A 23,329-nucleotide genomic window follows, 5' to 3' on the forward strand; every position below is an offset into this window, starting at 1 on the left:
ATAGAATCACATTGATTTAAACGTTTTATTCTTTATATGCTTGTATTTTAAAAGTTTTAATACTTAACATGTATTCAAGGCTAATAAAATGTATTAGTTAAAAAATAGTTGTCCTGGGGGCGCCTGAGTGGCCCAGTCAGTTGAGCATCTGCCTTCAGCTCAGGTCATGATTCCAGGGTCCTGGGATCAAGTCCCACATCGGGCTCCTTGTTCAGCAGGGAGTCTGCTGCTTCCTCTCCCTCTGCCCCTTCTCCCTGCTCATGCTGTCTCTCAAGTAAGTAAGTAAGTAAGTAAGTAAGTAAGTAAGTAAATAAATAAAATCTTAAAAAGAAAATAACTTGTCCTGAACAAGAGTTATGAGGATGAGTAGGACTTGCATAAAGAAGAGGAAGCAGAGAATTTTAGGTGGGATGCATGGTAGTATCCAGATTACAGAAGTGGAAAAAGGTGATGTATTTTGGATGGAATGGCTGGAGGGGAGAAAAGTAGGAGATAAGGCAGGTAAGCTTTGATAGGGCAATTACTGGACCAGAGTCTACTTTAGTTATTTACAAATCCTATCTATCCAGATTGATTTCATAACTGAAGTAGGTCCTGTTTCTCCACAAATTTCCTGTGTCTATGGACTCCTCTCTGAAAAATATAGAGATTAATTTTAATAACTTAAGTCTCTCATCATCATAAAATGAAGCTCTTTTACATTTGTCTTCTTGGTGTGAGTTGTTTCAGTTCTAACATGAATAAAGACTATGAGAGCAGAGATTGGTAATTATATGGGCCAAGGAAATATGAAAACAAAGAAAACATGAAAGCAATGCTGGGGAGGAAAAGGATCCAAAAAGAGAGCAAGGGACTATGTATGAATTGCCCCTTTCATTGTAGTATTCTGAGAAAGATTAACAGTGATGAAAATGGAAGATTGATTGGGAGGACACATGGGCTCATTTTGTACATAGGTTCTCCAGAGATTCATCTGCTTTACTCCTTTGGAATGTACTATCTGATTTTATTTTATTGTATTTTTTAATTTTTATTGTTGGCTTTAACCTTGCTTGGTGCAATGAAGGAACTTAGGCTCTATAACCAGGAATAGCAATGATTACAGAGACAGCTCTGATGCTTTCTCATTTTATGATAATGGGCAAGTTCTATAACATCGCTGAGCCTGTTTTTCTGTCTGTAATAAAAGGGTAGTACCCTTCACTGGTAGAGTTTTATATGAATGACATGATATAGCTATAAGAAGTGCCTGGTTGCATAATGATTACTGTTTTTCTTCTCAGGTTGGCCTCTGTAGGCTTATTTCACCTTGGAGATTTGTTTTTCCTTTCCTGCTTCAGCTTGTTGAGAATTCATGACCATTAAAAAAAGATCATTTATAAGACTACAGCCGATAAAATGTGCCTTTTAAACAATATGCATTAGGAAATATCAATCACTTCATGTTCTAACCAAACAACCATCAGAAATATTGTATGTGACAAAGCATTTTTCCCCTTCGCTAGGCAACAATCCATTATGTTTCACATTTACATTCAGTACAAATAGACTTGCTACTTCTTAGTACAATCACTGAATTCTACAAACCAGGATTTATTATCTTTCTGCTCTGCACTCTGGGTTTCTTTAGCATTTTATAGATGACTATTACAGTCTAACTTCAATTGTAGTCCAGCTACAGCCTGTTCAATTGCTGGATTTTCTTGCATTGTTGGTACTTTATTTCATGAAATAACATGACTTAAAGTGGCAGGAAAAGTGACCTGAGGCCTTTCCTCATGCCTGGAGAGCAAGCTATAGCTAGCTTCACTCATGTATAGGTGTTGAATACAGTATCCTCATATGGTCCTCTCAGCGTCAGGTAGTCTTGGTCACTGCAGTCTAGAAAATTCCAGTTCCTCTGAGCTCTCAGTCCACAGGAACAGAAAGCCTGGTGTGAACCACTGATCTGGTCCCAGAAGCTAGAAGGACATTTAAAAATGTAAATCAGGTCATATAATCCCCTTGATTAAATTCTTTCAATGGCTTTTCATTGTACTGAGAATAAAATCCCAACTCCTTACAATGGCTTACAAGATCCTATCTAGTCTGTTCCTGCTTATTTTTCTACTGTCATCCCTAACCATTCTCATCCTCTCTCACTAAATCTAGTCACTCAGAGCTTCTTTTTGTTCCTTGAATATATCAAATTCATTCTAACGTAGGATGGCACTTGCTGTTTTCTCTGCTGAGAACAGTGAATCCATGAGCATCTACTTTCTGTTAGTCAGTCTTAGTTCAATGTCATTTCCTTTGAGAGCTATTTCTGACACCCAGGCTAGTCTACTGTTACTCCTAAACTCTCTAGCATATCCCTATGTTTTATTTATTTCACAGCATATAGTTGGCCCATAGTTAGGTGCTCAGTACATACTTAAATAAATGAGTTGTAGAAATAACATAGAAATGAAAAACAGTCAGAAATTTGGTTTAAACTGATTACCATTATATTCATAGATATGCAATTCATATTCTTTCCTTAGTTATTAATGATTTATGAATGAGAACAATTCATAAATTATGTAAAAAGAAGATATCAAAAAATTTTTCCCTTTCCCTGAATAGGAACATTGGCCAATGTTGCAAGATAAGATTGTGTATGTGTATACCCAATTTCTAAGTAGTTTAGATCCTACATTTTTTTTGAGATTTTATTTATTTATTCATGAAACACACACAGAGAGGCAGAGACATAGGCAGAGGGAGAAGCAGGATCCCTGTAGGGAGCCCAATGTGGGATTCAATCCTGGACTCCAGGATTATGACCTAAACTGAAGGCAGATGCTCAACCACTGAGCCACCCAGGTGTCCCAGAGATCCTACTTTTGATATCCATATTATGCTGGTCTAGACTGGCTCTCAGAAAATCCCAGGCAAAGTAGTTGAATTAGAGACTCCAAATAAAGATCTTATTACTGTTAAGACTCACAGTTTTTTCTTAAGATAATTGGGACATGATTATGCTAACAATTTTCTAAATCTTTAAGTTTTGTTACCAAGAACTCTTTTGAAGGTGAATTCCTTTTGTATGAATTAGAGTTGCCTAAATTTAAACGTTAAGCATGCCCTTGGTAAGTATAGACTTCTTCAGTCAAAGTAACTATCCTGGGCGTAAGTTGCTGGCATGATGATTTATTCTGCAAATGGGTGGAAGAAATAAAGAACTTGTTCCCAAAATTGCTGTCACTAAGCCTTGAGGGGTAGCAATGAAAAAAGTAGGCAGATGGCTCTGTATCCCTAATGGAAATACCATTGCAATAGACTTCCTGAGTTTTCAGTCTTAGCCTATCTCTTTACTTCTGTCTGTAGAAATGACCTAACAGAGGCACTTATATTCTTTCATGATAAAGGCCTACAGGAAAGATTAAAATTCTCTATTAGAAGAGAACAACACAAAGTCTTGTTTGATGTTTGCCCACTGTGAAATGGAATTAACTTCATAGATTTCACAGAGAATAAAGAAGATGGCATATGTATAGAGACTTGCCATTCCCTTTTAGAAGGTTTAATTTAACAAAAATGAGACTGCATTTTTAAAAATTGGCTTCTTAAAATAGATTAAGAATCTGGAATGAGCATTTGATGGAGCCTAACATTTGCTTGTGACTGATATATATGCATATCAAGATCACTGAAATCCAAGCTAAACTTCAAAAGACAGTTCTTCAAGGATGTTCACATACCTACATGATTCTTATGAGTTTTGTCTGCACTCTAAGGGGTAAACATCAATTCTTTTTTTTTTTTTTTTTTTTTGGTTTTCTTGAAATATTGGGATTTTAGTAATGTATTTTAACTAAGATCAGGTGCTACCGTTCCAATATATTTAGGTCTGGTGACTCTAAGAGCTATTTGGGGATTAAACTTTAAATATTATACCGCATTAAGAATTATGGATTGTTGAGTTTCATTTGTATTCTCTTGCTATCTTTTCATCATTTTGCTCAATGATTTTCCAACCTACTCTGCATCCATTTCATCAGGATTTATGTTTTCAGAACAAGAATTAAAAAATGGAACTCACAGACTTAATTTGAAAAATGCATAAATTTGATGCATTAGGAAAAATGTAAAAGGCCAGATATTCTGTCTTTACTACCTGGAATTCATCCTTTTTATACCAAAGAATCAAAGTATTTTTTTGAAAATTTAATTTTTATATTTAATTTTATAAATTGAATACTTAACATGAAGCTTACAAATTACTCCTAAAGCTTCTTTTTTAAAAAATGGACTGTTTAGTCTATTATTTGAATGGTTATTTGGGTGATGACTTATCAATTTGGAGAAATTGATAAGGGTGATGTCCCCACTCTCCTCCAAAAGTTCCTCTCCCTGAGGTGGAAAAGTTGCAAATAGTAGGGTGCACCTAATGATAAGCTGTAGGCTGTAATGGATCAGTGTTTCTCATGGCATCATTCATAGGTCTTAGCAGCTAATTCTTAGCCTAGAGCCTGTTTCCTTTGGCAATGGCTCTCCCGGTAGCCTCCTAACTGGCATTGTCGTCTCTCAACTCTTGGCCAGCTCTAAGGGGTTTTCTCTATCCACTAGAAAGTTATTTGTATGGTGCTCCTTTTGAGGAATCATTCCTTAAACAATATCATTACAAACTTTTGAGTTGTATTGAAGATGCATGTCAAGGAGATTAGATACCTGATTAGAAGAAATAAAAATTCCATTTTAGGGATCCCTGGGTGGCGCAGCGGTTTGGCGCCTGCCTTTGGCCCAGGGCCTGATCCTGGAGACCCGGGATCGAGTCCCACGTCGGGCTCCCGGTGCATGGAGCCTGCTTCTCCCTCTGCCTGTGGCTCTGCCTCTCTCTCTCTCTCTCTCTCTCTCTCTGTGTGACTATCATAAATAAATAAAAATTAAAAAAAAATTTAAAAAAAATTCCATTTTAAATGGTGTAAAGGTGTTTTATTATGAAGAAGCAGGAATATTTCACAGAAACAAGGGATGTACAACTGATTATCGAGAAAAATCAGACCCGAGAGTAGAAATTCCAGCAAAACCCAAGAAACTTCCCTTCCATTATCCCTCTACTTTCACAGATCTCTTGTCTGCCCATTGCTACCGATGCAGTCTTATTGGTCATCAGTATACATTGTTTGAGAATGGTTGCCCCAGCTTCTAAATTTATGAGAATATCTATTTAAGATTTTATTTATTTATTCATGAGATACACAGAAAGACAGAGGCAGAGACACAGGTAGAGGGAGAAGCAGGCTCCATGCAGGGAGCCCGACGTGGGACTCGATCTTGGGTCTCCAAGATCACCCCCTGGGCTGAAGGCGGCGCTAAACTGCTGGGCCGCTCGGGCTGCCCTAGAGGCTATTTCTAACTGCTTTCCAGCTATGCCTTAGTTTAAAATTCTAAGAAAGAGAGAATTTGTCTCAGCACAGAGGCCAGAGGTCTGAACCTTAGCTTCATCCAATGTGGTTAGGGTTGGCAAGGAATGGAAACATGGCATCAGGGTCTAACCCTTTTATTTGAGGCTGTCAGTGGCGGCTTACCAAAAAGAAAATGTAGGATAGATAGGCTTGCTGCTTGAAGTGTGTATTCTAAATACAATTTAGTGTTCTGATCCTTCTTGTACTTTATTTTTTTTCCTTGTTGTACTTTAACTCATTTATGTCAAAGAAGGACAATAATATGATGAGTTTCCTTTGCTTTAGAGAGTATGCCTCGTAAGTCAAGGATGCTAAGTTGTTTTCCCCCTTCTGTCATTTTGCTGTGAAGATGTTGGTAATAGCTCCAGATTTCTCTTCAGATGTTCAATTCACAGGGTACAAGGATACTTCCAATTAAGGCCACGGTGTCCCAAAGTAAACATGCAAACTAAATTCTAGTAAACACTTAGGTTAAGTCTGTAAGAATTTCACAACTAGAAGGCTTGACTTTAGATTTTCTATCTCAATATACTAGAAGTATAGTCACTGTCTTCTCATTATACCAAAGGAAATGGTATTTCCTATGACTGCAGTAACAAAATGCCACAAATTGGTGGCTTAATACAACATAAATTTATTATATCTTCTCTTGAGGTTAGAAGTCTGAAATAAATGTCAGTAGGATTGGTTTCCCCAGGAGACACTGAGGGAGAACTTGTCCCATGCCTTTTCCTTAGCTCTGGCAGTTGTCAGTAATTGTTGATGTTCCTTGGCTTATAGATACACCACTCCATTGTCATCGACTGCCACCATAGCATTCCTTCTGTGTCTGTGTTCAAATTTCCCTCTTTACGGATACTGGTTATTGGATAAGAATTCACCCTAATCAGTATGACTTCATCTTGATTACATCTGCAAAGACCTTATTTCCAAATAAGGTCACATTCATATTGAACATATGTTTTTGGGAAACACATTCAATGCATAACAGTCCACCTTCTGTCCCTCCTCCAAAATTTATCTTTTTCTAACATGTAAAATATACTCATCCTATGCCTACATTCCCAAAGTCCCAAAGTTTTAACTCATTCCGTTAACTGTAAGTCCAAAATCTCATCCAAACATAATCAACTCAAAAAGTCCCAAATCTTGTCTTTTGAATCACCATTTTTAAGTTCTACCTCTCACCCAACAATGGAACAAAATTTACTTGAACTCTCTGCCACTTGGTAACAAGTATTGCCTATCCTCCAGTGTTCAATGACATGTCCTTCATTTCCATCTGGGACTTCTCCAGAAGCACCCCTTAATATTCATGTTTCTAGCAGCATTTTGTTCAAGTCAGTCTAGGCTTTTTACTATTATGTAACTCAAAATTCTTCCAGCCTCTACCTCTTACCTACTTCCAATGCCACTTTTACATTTGTAGTATTTGTTATATAGCAACATCCCATTGCCAGGACCAAAATCTGTATTAGTTTCCTAGGACTGCTGCAAGAAAGTACCACAAACTAGGTTGCTCAAAACATCAAAAATTTTTGTCTAATAGTTTGAATGCCGGAAGTTCACAATCAAGGTGTTAGCAGGGTTGGTTCTTTGGAAGCACTGAGAGAATACTATGGACTGAATTGTGCCCCCATTCACATGCTGAAGCCCTAATATCCAGTGTAGTCGACGCTATTTATATTTGGAGCTAGTGTTTTTTGAAGGTAATTAAAGTTAAATGAGGTCATCAGAGTAGGGCCCAAATCCTGTAGGATTGGTGGCTTTATAAGAAGAGAAAGCAAGAGAGATTTTGGATTTCCTAGTCTCTAGAACTGTGAGAAATAAATTTCTGTCTTTTAAGCCATCCAGTCTATAGTATTTTGTTGTGGTACCCCAAGCTGATTAATACAGGGAAGATCTGTTCCTTGCTCATCTCCTAGCTTTTCCATTTTCTGACAGTCCTTGGTATTTGTTGGTTTCTAGATGCATCACTCTAATCTCTGACTTTATTATCAGAGTGTGTACCTATATCTGTGTCCAAATTTCCATCTTGAGACAGACACCAGTCATTGGTTATCCTGATTCAGTATGACCTCATCTTAACTTTTTTTTTTTTTAAGATTTTATTTATTTATTCATGAGAGACAGAGAGTGAGAGGGGCAGAGACATAAGCAGAGGGAGAAGCAGGCTCCCTGCAGGGAGCATGATGCAGGACTCTATCCCAGGATGTGGAGATCACAACCTGAGCTGAAGGCAGATGCTCAATCACTCAGCCATCCAGGTGCCCCTACTTCATCTTAACTTAGTTGCATGTGCAAAGACCGTATTTTCAAATGAAATCACATTCACAGATACCAAAGGTCCGGACTTGGACATATCCTTTTGTGAGCCACAACCGAACCCATAACAGAGACTCTATTTGAAGGGCATATGCAGCTCTTTGCTGTGTGCTGGGAGAGGCAGTCTGCCAAGGGCCTTGCTGCATACTTTTCTAAATATGCTAAAATACAAGGCCTAATATGCTCTAGTCTTGAGCCATTTCTGTAGCTAGTTGGGTAGACATTTAACGCATTCTGAATGCCATGGCTATAATACATATGACAACTATCTTGCTGGGGGAGGAGGGATGGTTTGTTTACTACTTGCTCTAAAAGTTGCTAAGCCCTTAGCCCCGAGTTCCTCAACTGTGGTGTTACCCTCGGCAAGAATAGCTGCAATCTAAGACTTCTCATCACTTGGTGAGACATGGAGACAAGGGGATAGTGTTAATAGACTGATGCTCCTGTTTGTCTGCTGTGCTGTGAGTTATAAACTATCTTGCTCTGATCCACTGTCTCATTTTGTAATTTGGCAACTACAGAGTTATAGCAGGCCAATCTACTTGTGTGCTTAATCATCTCTTTTGGAATCTTGTTATTCTTTGCCATCATCTGTGAGGTTGAGATTTCCCCTATACTAGGGTTTTTTTTTTTTTCTTTTTTGCAATTTATTCTCTTTGGGTTCTGAGCCTCTACAAATACCATTCTCCACCTAGCATGCCTTTTCTTTGGGCTTCATGCATGTGTGGTTGCATTGGGTCTTGCACTTAGAAGGGCCCCACACTTGCTTTAGCCCTTCATTCTTTCTTTTCTGAGTTCTTAATTTTTGAATAAGGAGTTCTGCATTTTTATTTTGTACTGGGTTCCACAAATTATGTAGTAGGTGATCCTGCCTTCTCTTTTGTCACATTATGGTTTTTCAAAGCTTAGAAATAATACTTGATTGCTTCCTTCTCTTTTCACTACCCCCATTTCTTGCCCCTACTCTGGTTGATAAGAGTTGCAGCTGTAATATGGAAGTCATAATCATTTTGATTCTAAAGGCCTCAGTTGGCAAACATCCAAAGGTAATAATGTCCACTTGCTTATGAGGCACATGTCTGTTTTGACTTCTATTTTAAGAGATCATCATTGTGAGCTCAGGCACCTCTCAACATCTGAACACATGCTCAAGCAGGAGTCTTGCTAAGGCGCAGAGGCTGAACATAATGAATGGATCAATGTATCGCTTTATCCATTGGCAGAAACTGTTTAGAACAAAGACAATGTGATGCATTTCCTACATCTGCACACATTTCTATAACTTATCATTTTGATATATATATATACACACACACATATATATTTACCTTTTTTACTTACAGCTATTGAGCTATTGTTTTACTTTCCTACTCTAATCTACCACCCTTTGTTCACCCTGCTATAAATGCAGTGGAAACATTTAATATATATTACACTGGGATCTGCCCCCCATAACCTGGGGAGTGTCTTGTTGAATGACTTGGTTGCTTAAACTTAATTTTATTAGACTCTCTTAAGCTAGCATACACCTTTGGCACCCAGGCAGAGATATCTGGTCAACAGATCTTTCCTGTATTAGTGAGCAGAAGAATGGGACAGCTGTGTACTGCTTCTAAGACTTTTACTACCACCTATATAATGAGTGGAAAAAAAACCTGACACTTGCCAAAATATGAAAGATCCAAAGGGAAAAATGCATTAAGAAATAAACTAACTGACTTAGTATCTTTATTCACATCATACATTGTGAGTTTAAAGCACTTCCTTCTCTATTTTATAGCATAGTGATGTAAAATGTTTCCAGCATCACTGTGTTCTGAAGAGATATGATGGGATACCTATAGAATTATAAATTTACTTCCAATACTGAATGCACTAGTAAAAAAGATAGATCCATTCTCGTTTTCATTTATGGAATAATCCCTGTAGACTGTTAAACTACTAATTGTGTGACTCAATGTATGTATGTATGTGTGTGTGTGTGTACTTATAAAGAGTACATTTTTAGTTTAAACTTCATACAGAGGCATTCTCATCATGATATAACTTATGCCAAGTGCTGTTGGCATTTTATGCTTCCATTTAAAAAAAACTGGTGCCTGGCATTTTACCTTCAAAACTTTCTACCAGGTACCAATATGACTTCCATTTCTCAATAACACTGGGTTTTTGTTTTAAATAAGTCTAACAAGAAAGAAGGAACTGGAATTTTAGCAGTTGGGGACCTCCATGTGAAAAGAATCACATGCTTTCTGTCTAGCAGTTTTCTTCCATAAGAATGTTATTGCTTTGTCCTTCTTACTTCAGTTTCACCTCCCTGTGTCCCAGTTAGGCTGGTGAACAAATGAATAAGGTTGTCACTGTGTTTTTTTCTAGAATGTTTTCAAAGGATAACAACAAACTGATGAATTTGATATACCAGTTGTACCTTTTCAATGTAGATGTAGAAAGAATTTCCTTTGACGAAAAGTTTCACCTTTAGGGAATCCTGAGTTTGAATAACCTGAATTCAGGGCACCAGGGTGGTTCAATGGTTGAGCATTTGCCTTTGGCTCAGGTCCTGATCCTGGGATCCTGGGATGGAGTCCGGCATTAGGCTCTCCACAGGGAGCCTGCTTCTCCCTCTACCTATGTCTCTGCCTCTCTGTCTCTCATGAATAAATAAATAAAAATTTTAAAAATAAAAAGAACAACCTGAATTCATTTCTGTTAAATGTGACATTTAGAGTGGGTATTGTACCTGTTGCAGCTTTCCAAGCAAGTAAGAATGAACTGAGTTGTTTAATTGTTAGCTTTTACCTTGACACATGCATGGAATAAATTCAGCATCATTAAAGGTCACTTTTGAAATAACAAATATCAGATGAGGTTCCTGGAATCCCCAAAAGTAGCCATGAAAATAAACATGTATTAATTCTCTCCCCATGAACTAAATATAGTTTGGGCCTTGAAGAATTCAGAACATAAGAAAGTAAAAAGTTCAACAGTAATTTTAAGAGTAGGACCCATAATATTTGGACAATAAACACTCATTTGTCCCTATTGCCAAAGTGTCATTGTTCTAAGGGAGATATTATGGAAGTAGCTACCACCTACTCAGTCTTGTGGGCTGAGAATATTGTAAGTTTAAGAAAATGATAGTAAGTAAAAGGAAAACATGACTAAATCATAGCTCTTGGTTGGATGTGAGACGCCAACCACATCACCCAGCCCAGCCCTCTGTATCCAGATCATACTTGAAACCCTATGGCTTGGAGAGGCCACTTAATCATATGTTTTCTTCCCCAACAGTGGTTATTCTCAGAATGGTTTTTTTTTTCTGATATCTATGTCCTATTTCCCAGAATTGCACTAAGTAGAAAGAGTAGCAGCAGGTCAGAATCTCTAATGGAAGAAACCTTCCTTTAATTGAGGGACTGAGTAAGTCTATCCCCAAGGAATGAGTGAGTGGAAAAGTGAAATATCTACTCTCTATTCCTTTTCTACTATCAAGAGAAGAGCTCTGTAGAGTTATTCAGCTCCGATTTATATAATGTGATTCACACTCTTTAAGAAGTTTCACTTTTTAAAAAAAAGTTTCACTTTGAAAATGAAAATTTCATTATCCTTCTAGTGGTAAAATGCAAACCAATATTTTTTGTTTTGTTGACTCTGACTAAAAATTTTGATATTTCTTCCCACAGTGATCAGCTGAACTAGAAAACATGTCAGAGATTTTTGTGACCTTGATCATTGTTAATTGTACTTGGCTAAAAACTTTTGCTTTTACATTTATGTTTGCTTTTCTGAAGTAATTTTCTACTTTAAAAATATCTTTAAATTTCATAATGTCAACATTGTTTAAGATTACAGTATTTAGAGAAATTTTAATATATTTTTGATAGGACCAGATCATTAAAAAGATGAAACTACAGTCTTTTGAAATATGTGTAAATTATATTTCATAATCCTACATCATGTCAAAGTGAGCTGATTTAGTCAAAGTGGCACTTATATTAGCTTAGATTGAATCTCATTTTGTAAATCTCAGTAATTCATTTTGTCACTAGGGGAATTTGCTGTCAATTTGCTGACTTTGACTTTATCTTTGTTCAGCCAGTGAAGTGAAGGGGACTTGCATGCAATTAGATAATTACCATGAAACATAAGTAATGTCCCCAAAGGATTGTTGCTGATACAGTCAGTCATTTTTCCCCCAAGAAATTTCTACTGAAGTATCCCTAATAGGAGAGGCAAATCAATAAACACAACCAGAGAAATTTGCCTGATACAAAAATGAAATACTATGAGATCTCTAATTTAATTTTTAAAATTCACTTATATTATGTAGTGTACTATACTTCATATGTCCACATTTGTTTAAATAAAATATTTTTTAAATAAAATATTTTTATATCACTATCAAGACAAAGATTCATTCTCTAGGAACTTGCATCATATTTGTCCAATAATTATACATAGTTGTTTTTTTGTTTTGTTTTGTTTTAGCCCTTGTACCCTAGTTGTGGTTAGTATACTTATTTAAAAAGTAGGGGTGTAAAAATAGGTCTTGGATCCAGGCAGTTACAGCCCAGGTAAAGTCTGAGTACCAAGGTCAGAATGAAGGAAAATCCTAAATAAAAGATACAGACTTTCACAAGAAGTAGCATGCAGAAGTAGGATCCAAACTTTTTCTCATCTCAAGAGCTGATTCCTGTGAAAGCAGTTGCTTATCTCCAAGTTTGGCTGGCCACTAATGACATTTGAGTGTGCTGGAGAAGATTAGAATAGAGAGCTAACCTTACTACATCAGAGTAAGGCAATACCTATTAGTTTCCTTTGGTCACCTGAGGTAATTGTTCTGAGTCAGTTTAGAGAGAGAGAGAAAGAGAGAGACAGAGACCGATTCAGAGAGCATGAGAGAGACAATGATTATAATATGAGCAGACTTGGAGAGGGCACTGATTTTACAACTACTGTCACCTTTCTCTCAGGTTATTAAGACCTTTCTTCAGGAGTAATTTTTTAGTGCTTTATTATCTAAATTCAATTATAGTTTTATCAACAGTTAAATTTTAAATTAAATTTCCAAAAGATTGTAATTGATAACATAAAGATATATCAAGTTCTGATGTTGTGAAGTAAGTGTATTCCAAGAGGAAATGCGATTATTTAACTGAATTTCAGACCTGAAATTCTTGTTATTAGTATTGTTATCACAAAACACCTTGTGAGCTGTCTTCATGGAAAGTAATTCTTGTGTTAGAAATATGGGCTTGGTCAGAAAGTAGTGAGTAACAGGAAAACATAATTCCTTAATTCCTCAGTTGACATTCAGGGTGCCATATGCTTTTAAATATGCTCGACTGCTAAACTTTGAATACTTTTTTCTCTATTAGAATAAGCATAGCTAGTACTTCAGAATTAAAAGGAATTTAGAGATCAGTTAATCTTACATTTAGTGGATGAATAAACTGAAGCCTACAGAGTTTTAAGTGCCTGCTTAAGGTGACATAACTGTTTGACAGTAGAACCTGGACTTGAAACAAATGGAGTCCTCATTCCATATCATGGTAGCATATAGTCATTCTGGGTGAGGAACCACTTAACTTACAGAGTGAAGGAGAAAAACGAGGCCATTGTAATGGCAAATCCATTCAGTCTTTTGTATATTTCAGGTAAGTTTACTTCTATTTGCAATGAATTATCAGGATTATTATTTGTTGGACAAACTTCAAACAAGATTTTCAACCTTACCAGTCTGCCACCTCTGTAATGACAGTCATTGAAGGAAATAATAATTTACAAAAGACTGTAGTAGTCTTTTTAAATGCCAGTCTTTATTCTTTTAGAATGTTGGAATAATGAACAAGGGCATTAGTTCCTCATGAAAATGCTACTTTCTCCTGCCTGGTGACTATTCAGATATTATTGATTAAAAAATATTAACTCACATGTTACTTAGTGACACCCCAGTGCATTATAATGCAGATTTTCTCTCTAGTCCTTGCAGAATGTCATTACCATTTTGGGAAGCTGCAGTGAAACTCTTCTCCATTGTCCCTAGGGAAGTTCATCACCACTTACAGCCACTAAACAATAACACACTGGGATAATGTCTACCAACCTTATGGCAGCATGTTCCAATTGGAATCCCTAAAGACAGTAGAGTGATCCCCTCTTACTCATGGGTTCACTTTTCACAGTTTCAGTTACCCTTGGTCAACTGTGGTGCAGAAACTGATGATCCTCCTTCTGATGTATTATCAAAATATCAGTAGTAATGTAATGCTACGTCACAGTGCCTATGTCATTCACTTCACTTCATCTCATCGTGTAGGCATTTATCATCTCTTGTTACAAGAAGAAAGGGAGTACAGTATAGTAGATATTTTGTGAGAGAGTCAGAGAGTGAGAGACACTACATTCACATAACTTCATTACAATATAATTGTTCTATTTTTTGTTATTGTTGTTAATGTCTTACTGTTTCCAAGTAATTGATGCTGTATTAAGTAAAATTTATAGGAAGGCATTTATAACCTCTGTTTCAAATCCCAGAAAATCATATTCTTAAGGGTACCAGCTGATCACAGGAACAAAAATCCCTTCTGCCTTGGATTTATTTTCTTTTAGCATACTCCTTTTGATGCTGCTGCTACTAGTAGATCCTGATTTCTTGTTTATAGAATTTTAAGTATTGGACCCTTGATTCTCTTCTGGTTAGGTGCTGATTCTTGTCCATATATTCTAACACTGACACCTTTCAGAGTTTACAAACATCATTAAGCTAAGAGAGATGCTTCTGTAAGACTCACTAGTATTAGCTCTTATTCCCATTCTACATTTACTTTTCTGGATCTCTGCTTTGGTTTTCTGTGCTATTTTTTTCTGCATATTGAGATACTTCCAGTATGCATATACTTATAATTCAGGTAGTTGTTCCTCTTGTCCCACCTTTTAATATTCTGCATCTCAAAAGTAAATATTTTCCTGATTGATGTATTGACCTGTTCTCTTTGACACTCAACTGATCAGTGGTATTGGTTGGTAAACATTAACACATTTTATGTTTTTATTTTTATCATGATGCTTATGGCAAAGATTTGGTTCCTTGCCCTCTTCATGCTTCCTTCCTGAGTGTCACCCTTGACTTCTCTTTTTCTCTCACCTACCCCATCCAGTATATCACTAAGTCCTGTAGATCCTGTCTCATAAATGTCTCTCAGATATATCCACTTTTCTCCATCCCCACCATCTCCACACTAGCATCTTGTATTTGGAGTGCTTAAATAGTTTCCTCCCCTTTGCAGCTTGTGCTTCTAGTATTGTTTCTTGCCTATCTAGGCTCTATACCATAGCTTTAGAAGATTTCCTTTGCAGAAAACCTTCCAATGGCTTTTCATTGCCTTTTCCATAATGCCCAAACTGTAATGTGGCTGACTTTGTCTCCAGCCTCATCTATTATTATCCCTTGCTCTCTCTGCTCTAGTTTTATAAAATTTCTACTAGTTTCTTGCACGTGCGTGAATCCATCTTCTCCTTCTTTACGAGGCAGATTCCTACTCATCTTTCTGGGTTCATCTTCATCTTCATTTCTATAAGAAGCCTTTCTTTATTACTGGATCAGAGAAGTCCCGCTTTATTCCTCCAGGTCCCTGAACTTTCCTTGTCAAAACATTCTTGACATTTTCTTCTTGTTACTTTTTTTGGTCATCTTTCCTATTATGGTGTCCCCATTACCTTGTTCATCACTGCATCTCCATGTAATAGAACAGTGTAATTTTGAAAGAGAATGTTAGTCAAGAGACAAAATTGTTTAGTGAGAGGCTGTGCTGTATAGCACGGTGTTTTACCTACTGAGCCTGTGTTCATACATCAGCTCAGCCACTTTACAAACTGTGTAACTTTGAGGAAATTACTATACTCTTTATGCTGAGTTCTCCATCTGTACTGGGTAATAGCTGTAATCCTATCTCATGAGTTAGGATTGAATGAGTTGATATGCCAGTGTTAGAACAGTGCTTTTGGATGATTCATTGTGGATTCAATTTTTATATCGTTTACCTTAAATTTGATTAGTGTGTCTAGAAAGTTAAAATTACACATTTTTATTCTCAGTTCAAAATAATCTGGGCTTCCTGGGAGGGGAAAATATATTCCATTTTCTAGGTAGAAATTTGGAGAGGGGAATGACCTTGATTTTGTAAGTCATATTCTTTTCTAAGTAATCTGAGTATTTCTTTTGTTGGGAGGAAATGAAGGGATTTTCTTTTAAAGATTTTATTTATTTATTCATGAGAGAGGGGGAGAGAGAGAGAGAGAGGGGCAGAGACACAGGCAGAGGGAGAAGCAGGCTCCATGCAGAGAGCCCGATGTGGGACTTGATCCCGGAACTCCAGGATCACGCCCTGGGCGGAAGGCAGGTGCTAAACCGCTGAGCCAGTGAAGAGATATTTAAACTCTAAAGTCTATGTCAAGATTTCTCCCTCTTCGGACAAATAAAAGTGAGAATACAGGGTCCAAAATCTTTGGTGTGCAGCAAAAGCTATTCTGATAGGGAAGATTATAACAGCACAAGTCTATCTCAAGAAGCAAGAAAAATCTCAAATAAACAACCTAACCTTACACCTAAAGGAGCTGGAAAAAGAACAAGCAAAACTAAAAACTAATAGAAGAAAGTAAATAATAAATACTAGAGCACAAATAAATGAAATAGATCCGGAAAAAAACAATTGAACAGATTCATAAAATCAGGAACTAGTTCTTTGGAAAGATAATTAAAAAACCATTAGGCAGACTCATCAAAAAAAAAAAAAAAGGAGGAGGGACTCAAAGTCAGGAATGAAGGAGAAAAAAAATAGAGGACTCAAAATCAGAAATGACACCACAGAATTACAAAGGATTATAAGAGAATATTATGAAAAATTATATGCCAAAAAATTGGACAGTCTAGAAAAAATGGATAAATTCCTAGAAACTTATAATCTCCCAAAACCAAATCAGGAAGAGATAGAAAATTTGAACAGGTCAATTACTAGCAATGAAATTACGTCTGTCATTTAAAAAAAACTCCCAATAAAGTCCAGGACCAGATGGTTTCACAGGTAAATTTTATCAAACATTTAAAGAAGAGTTAATACTTATGCTTCTCAAACTATTAAAAAAAAAAAAAGCAGAAGAGGAAGGAAAGCTTTCAAATTCAGGTGAGCATTACCCTGAATTGAAAACCAGATAATGACACTACAAAAAAGTGGACTATTGGCTAATATCTCTGATGAACATAGATGGAAAAATCCTCAACAAAATGTTAGCAAACAGAATTCAACAATGCATTAAGCAAATCATTAACCACAGTCAAGTGGGATTTATTCCTGGGCTACACTAATCACAAATCAACCCATGTAGTACATCTCCTTAACAAAGGAAAAGACAAAAACCATGTCATCATTTCAATAGATGCAGAAAAAGCATTTGATAACATATATCTATTCATGATAAAAGCCCTCAACAAAGTAGGTTTAGACGGAACATACCTCAACATACCTAAGGCCAGATATGAAAACCCACAGCTAATATCATACTTACTCAATGGTAAAAAACTGAGAATTTTTCTTTTAAAATCAGGAACAAGACAAAGATATCCACTCTCACCACTTTTATTCAACATAGTACTGGAAGTTTTAGCCACAGCAGTCAGACAACCAAAAGAAAAAAAAGACATCTAGATTGGTAAGGAAGAAGTAAAACTTTCACTATTTGTAGATTACATGATATTACATATAGAAAACCTGAAAGACTCCACCAAAAAGAAAAATGCTAGAATAAGTGAATTCAGTACAGTCTGAGGATATAAAATCAATGTGCAGAAATCTGTTGCATTTCTGTATACCAATAATGAAGCAGCAGAAAGAGAAATTAAGAAAACAATCCCATTTACAATTGTACCAAAAATAATAAAATATGTGGGAATAAACCTAACCACAGACAAATAGAAAAATATTCCATGCTCATGGATTGGAAGAACCCATATTGCTAAAACATCCGTAGCACTCAAATCAGTCTACAGATTTAATGCAATCCCTATCAAATACTGATGGCATTTTTCACAGAACTAGAACACACAATTCTAAAATTTGTATAAAACCACAAAAGATAGAGGTCGGGGCAAGATGGTGGAGAAGTAGGGTCCCCAACTCACCCCCCCGACCCCCACCACCAACTTACCAACTTACCTAGATAACTTTCAAATCATCCTGAAAACCTACGAATTCGACCTGAGATTTAAAGAGAGAACAGCTGGAACACTACAGAGAGAAGAGCTTTCGCTTCAAACAAGGTAGGAAGGCAGAGAAAATAAATAAAAAGGAATCAAGTGGGGGAGGGGCCCCGCGAGGAGCCGGGCTAAGGCCCCCCGCGAGAGCCTCCAGGACAGGAGAGCCCAGCCCCGGAGAAGCAGGAACTTTAAAAATATCCACCGGATTCTTCCCGGAGGGAGAGGCGCTCAGCGGGGAACCCGGGCAGCACCACAGGGGGGCAGAGGAGCCCCCAGGTTCCCGGGGTCACTAACAGAGGAGGTGCACCCCGGCGAGAGCGCGCCGCACCCCGTGGGCTGAGCTCGGTGAAGGGCTGGAGCGCCCGGCGGGGCCTGGGGAGCAGCTCAGGGTGGGGGGCTCGGGGCGGAGGGGGCTGCGCCTGCTGCCTTCGGGAGCCGGGCCCCGGGAGCGCATTCCAGCAGCGCAGGCCCCAGATCCCAGGGCACCGAGGACACAGCTCAGGATCTGGCGCTCCCCTCGGGACAGGCGGAGGCGGGGAGGGACAGGGCAGCGGGACACTCCAGCCGCTGGGGGCCCCCAGGCTGTGCAGATCAGCGCCCCCGCCCTGGAGCATCCAAGCCAGTGTGGACTAGGAGCTGCGGGAATTACTGGAGATGCTGACGCCAGGGCTGGAGAGCTGGCCGCCGCCAGTGTGCTTGTTCCTCCTGGGGTCACCCTGTGCCTGGGAGAGGCGGGCCACCAGGGAACAGGGGCCTCAAGGGGTAAACCACTCCCACTGAGCCCAGCACCTGGCAGGAGGCCGGGGCAGCTCCCCCAGGTGCACACACCTGAGACTCAGCACAGCAGGCCCCTCCCCCAAAACACCAGCTGGAAGGACAGGGGAAGAGCAAGTTCTTGACCAGGCAGCGCGGGAAAGCTCCAGGGGAAGTCGAGGGATTTACAGTATATAGAACCAGAGGGTACCCCTCCTTTTTTTCTTCCTTTTTCCAGTATAACTCGTTTTTATATCAGTCTGTAAATTTCCAATTTTTTTTTATCTTTTCACACCTTAACTACAATATTTTACCTCCTCTTCATTTTTAAGATTCTTCCTTTTTGACTGTCATATTTCTACAATTACAAGTCCTAGATAAATTTTCCACTTTTAGATTCCCTTCAACATACTCAACTTAATTTTGGAATATATACAAGATATGCTTCCTTTTGTTTTGTGTTTTTTGTTTTCTCTGCCTCATTTTGTTCTACAATGACAGAAGTTAATACCTTCTAAAACATGACCAGCATGCACCCAAAACCAAGTGGTATACTGTGCTGGTCCATTCTGTGAGATTCCTCATTTCCATTCTGCCACCCTCTTTTATTTCATTTATGTTTTGTTGGTCAATGTTGGGGCCCTCTACAAGTATCTCTGGTTTATATAAATTTGGGACTGAGCATCTTCTAACGTACAGAACTTAACATACTCAGAAACAAGAGGATCACCCTCTAGAACCCCTCAGTAGACTACATCCTCCCTCCACTACAACTTCTTCACCACCACCATCTCCCAGTGCCCCCTTTTTTCCTTCTCCTTTTTTTCTTTTTCTTTTTTTTCCCACTTCCTCTTTAGGATTCCTGGCCTTTTATTCTTTACTACTTTGTTCTAAAATTTATTTTTCACTTTAGTGGTCCTTTTGTGTTATTTCATTCTGATCTTTCTTTCTGGTCTCTGACCTCAGCAGAATCATTAGGGTGAAATTTATTTAGGTCGTGGTTGATATTCTTGACGCAGCCTGCTCATACAGCCACTCTGCACTGAACAAAATGACTAGAAAGAAGAACTCACCACAAAAGAAAGAATTAGAAAGTACTCTCTGCCACTGAGTTACAGGATTTGGATTACAATTCGATGTCAGAAAGCCAATTCAGAAGCACAATTATAAAGCTACTGGTGGCTCTGGAAAAAGCATAAAGGATTCAAGAGACTTCATGACTACAGAATTTAGATCTAATCAGGCTGAAATAAAAAATCAATTAAATGAGAGCAATCCAAACTAAAGGTCCTAATGACGAAGGTTAATGAGGTAGAAGAAAGAGTGTGTGACATAGAAGACAAGCTGATGGCAAGGAAGGAAGCTGAGGAAAAAAGAGAAGAACAATTAAAAGACCATGAGGAAAGGTTAAGGGAAATTAAATGACAGCCTCAGAAGGAAAAAATCTACATTTAATTGGGGTTCCAGAAGGCGCTGAGAGAGACAGAGGACCAGAAAGTGTATTTGAACAAATCATAGTTGAAAACTATCTAACTTGGGGAGGGAAATAGGCATTCAGATCCAGGAGATAGAGATATATCCCCATAAAATCAATAAAAAACATTCAACACCCCGACATTTAATAGTGAAACTTGCAAATTCCAAAGATAAAGAAAAAATCCTTAAAGCAACAAGAGACAAGAGATCCCTAACTTTTATGGGGAGAAGTATTAGATAACAGCAGACCTCTCCACAGAGACCTGGCAGGCCAGAAGGGGCTGGCAGGATATATTCAGGGTCCCAACTGAGAAGAACATGCAGCCAAGAATACTTTATCCAGCAAGGCTCTCATTCAGAATAGAAGGAGAGATTAAAAGCTTCCAAGATAGGCAGAAACTAAAAGAATATGTGACCACTAAACCAGCTCTGCAAGAAATATTAAGGGGGACTCTGTAAAAGAAAGAGTAAGCCCGGGGATCCCTGGGTGGCTCAGCAGTTTAGCTCACCTGCCTTTGGCCCAGGGCACGATCCTGGAGTCCCAGGATTGAGTCCTGCGTTGGGCACCCGGCATGGAGCCTGCTTCTCCCTCCTCCTGTATTTCTGCCTCTCTCTCTCTCTCTCTCTCTCTCTCTCTCTCTCTCTATCATGAATAAATAAATTAATTTAAAAATTAAAAAGAAAGAAAGAGGAAGCCCAAAGAAACAATCCACAAAAACAGGGACTGAATAGGTATCATGACAACACTAAATTCATATCTTTCAATGGTAACTCTGAATGTGAATGGGCTTAATGATCACATCAAAAGATGCAGGGTTTCAGAGTGGATGAAAAAGCAAGACCCATCCATTTGCTGTCTACAAGAGACTCATTAGACCTAGGGACAATTCCAGCCTGAAAATGAAATGCTGGAGAACCATGTACCATTCAAATGGTCCTCAAAAGAAAGCAAGGGTAGCATTCCTTCTATCAGATAAATTAAAGTTTATCTCAAAAACTGTAGTAAGAGACAAGGAGGGACACTATATCATATTTAATGGATATATCCAACAAGAGGACCTAACAATCATGAATATTTATGCCTCTAATGTGGGAGCTGCCAAGTATATCAATCAATTAATAACCAAAGTAAAGACATACTCAGATAATAATACTCTAATGCTGGGAGACTTCAACACGATGCTTTCTGCAAATGACATATCTTCTAAGCACAACATCTCCAAAGAAACAAGATCTTTAAATGATACACTGGGCCAGATGGATTTCACAGATATTTACAGAACTTTACATCCGAACGCAATGAATACACCTTCTCAACTGCACATGGAACTTTCTCCAGAATAGACTACATACTGGGTCACAAATCAGGTCTCAACTGATACCAAAAGATTGGGATTGTCCCTGGATATTTTCAGACCATAATGCTTTGAAACTAGAATTAAATCACAAGAAGAAATTGGGAAGAAAGTCACACGTGGAGGTTAAAGAGCATCCTGCTAAAAGACAAAAGAGTCAACCAGGAAATAAGAGAAGAATTAAAAAGATTCATGGTAACTAATGAGAATGAAGATACAACCATTCAATATCTTTGGGATACAGCAAAAGTAGTCCTGAGAGGGAAATATATTGCAATCCAAGCATCCCTCAAAAAACTGGAAAAAACTCAAATACAAAAGCTAACCTTGCAGCTAAAGAAACTCGAGAAAAAACAGCAAATAAAACCTACATCAAGCAGAAGAAGAGAGTTAATAAAGAATCGAGCAGAACTCAATGAAATGGAGACCAGAAGAACTGTGGAACAGATCAACAAAACCATGAGTTGGTTCTTTGAAAGAATTAATAAGATAGATAAACCATTAGCCAGCTTTATTAAAAACAAAAGAGAAAAGATTCTAATTAATAAAATCACGAATGAAAAAGGAGAGATCACCACCAATACCAAGGAAATTGAAATGATTTTAGAAACATATTATGCACAGCTATACGCCAATAAGGCAATCTAGAAGAAAAGGATGCATTTCTGGAAAACCACAAACTACCAAAACTGGATCAGGAAGAAATAGAAAACCTGAACAAGCCAGTAACCAGGGAGGAAATTGAAGCAGTCATCCAAAACTTCCCAAGACACAAAAGTCCAGGGCCAGATGGCTTCCCAGGGGAATTCTATCAAACGTTTAAGGAAGAAACAATACCCATTCTACTAAAGCTGTTCCAAAAGATAGAAAGGGAAGGAATACTTCCAAACTCGTTTTATGAGACCAGTATCACGTTAATTCCAAAACCAGACAAAGACCCCACCAAAAAGGAGAATTAAAGCCCAATATCCCTGATGAACAGAGATGCAAAAATTCTCAACAAGATACTAGCCAATAGGATCCAACAATACATTTAGAGGAGTATTCACCATGACCACATGAAATTTATCCCCGGGATGCAAGGCTGGTTCAACACTCGTAAAACAATCAATATGATAGATCACATCAACAAGAGAAAAAACAAGAACCATATGATCCTCTCAATAGATGCAGAGAAAGCATTTGACAAAATACAGCATCCATTCCTGATCAAAACTATTCAGAGTGTAAGGATAGAGGGAACATTCCTCAGCATCTTAAAAGCCATCTACGAAAAGCTCACAGCAAATATCATTCTCAATGGGGAAACACTGGGAGCCTTTCCCTAAGATCAGGAACACGACAGGGATGTCCACTCTCACCACTGCTATTCAACATAGTACTAGAAGTCCTTGCCTCAGTAATTAGACAACAAATAGAAATAAAAGGCATTCAAATTGGCAAAGAGGAAGTCAAACTCTCCCTCTTTGCAGAAGACATGATACTGTACATAGAAAACCCAACAGACTCCACCCTAAGATTGCTAGAACTCATACAGCAATTTGGCAGTGTGACAGGATACAAAGTCAATGCCCAGAAATCAGTGGCATTTCTAGACACTAGCAATGAGACTGAAGAAATAGAAATTAAGGAGTCAATCCCATTTACAATTGCACCCAAAAGCATAAGATACCTAGGAATAAACCTAACCAAAGAGGTAAAGGATCTATACCCTAAAAACTACAGAACACTTCTGA

At 38.0% G+C, this 23,329-nt stretch overlaps 1 long non-coding RNA gene across 1 annotated transcript in view; it reads left to right on the plus strand.

The window, feature by feature from the left end:
- Positions 1–23,329, plus strand: part of LOC144280927 (uncharacterized) — a 764,680-nt gene that overhangs the window by 311,406 nt on the left and 429,945 nt on the right. The gene's annotated exons all lie outside the window — the stretch shown is intronic.

The sequence above is a fragment of the Canis aureus genome, chromosome 12 (assembly GCF_053574225.1).
Source record: "Canis aureus isolate CA01 chromosome 12, VMU_Caureus_v.1.0, whole genome shotgun sequence".
Lineage (NCBI taxonomy): Eukaryota > Metazoa > Chordata > Mammalia > Carnivora > Canidae > Canis > Canis aureus.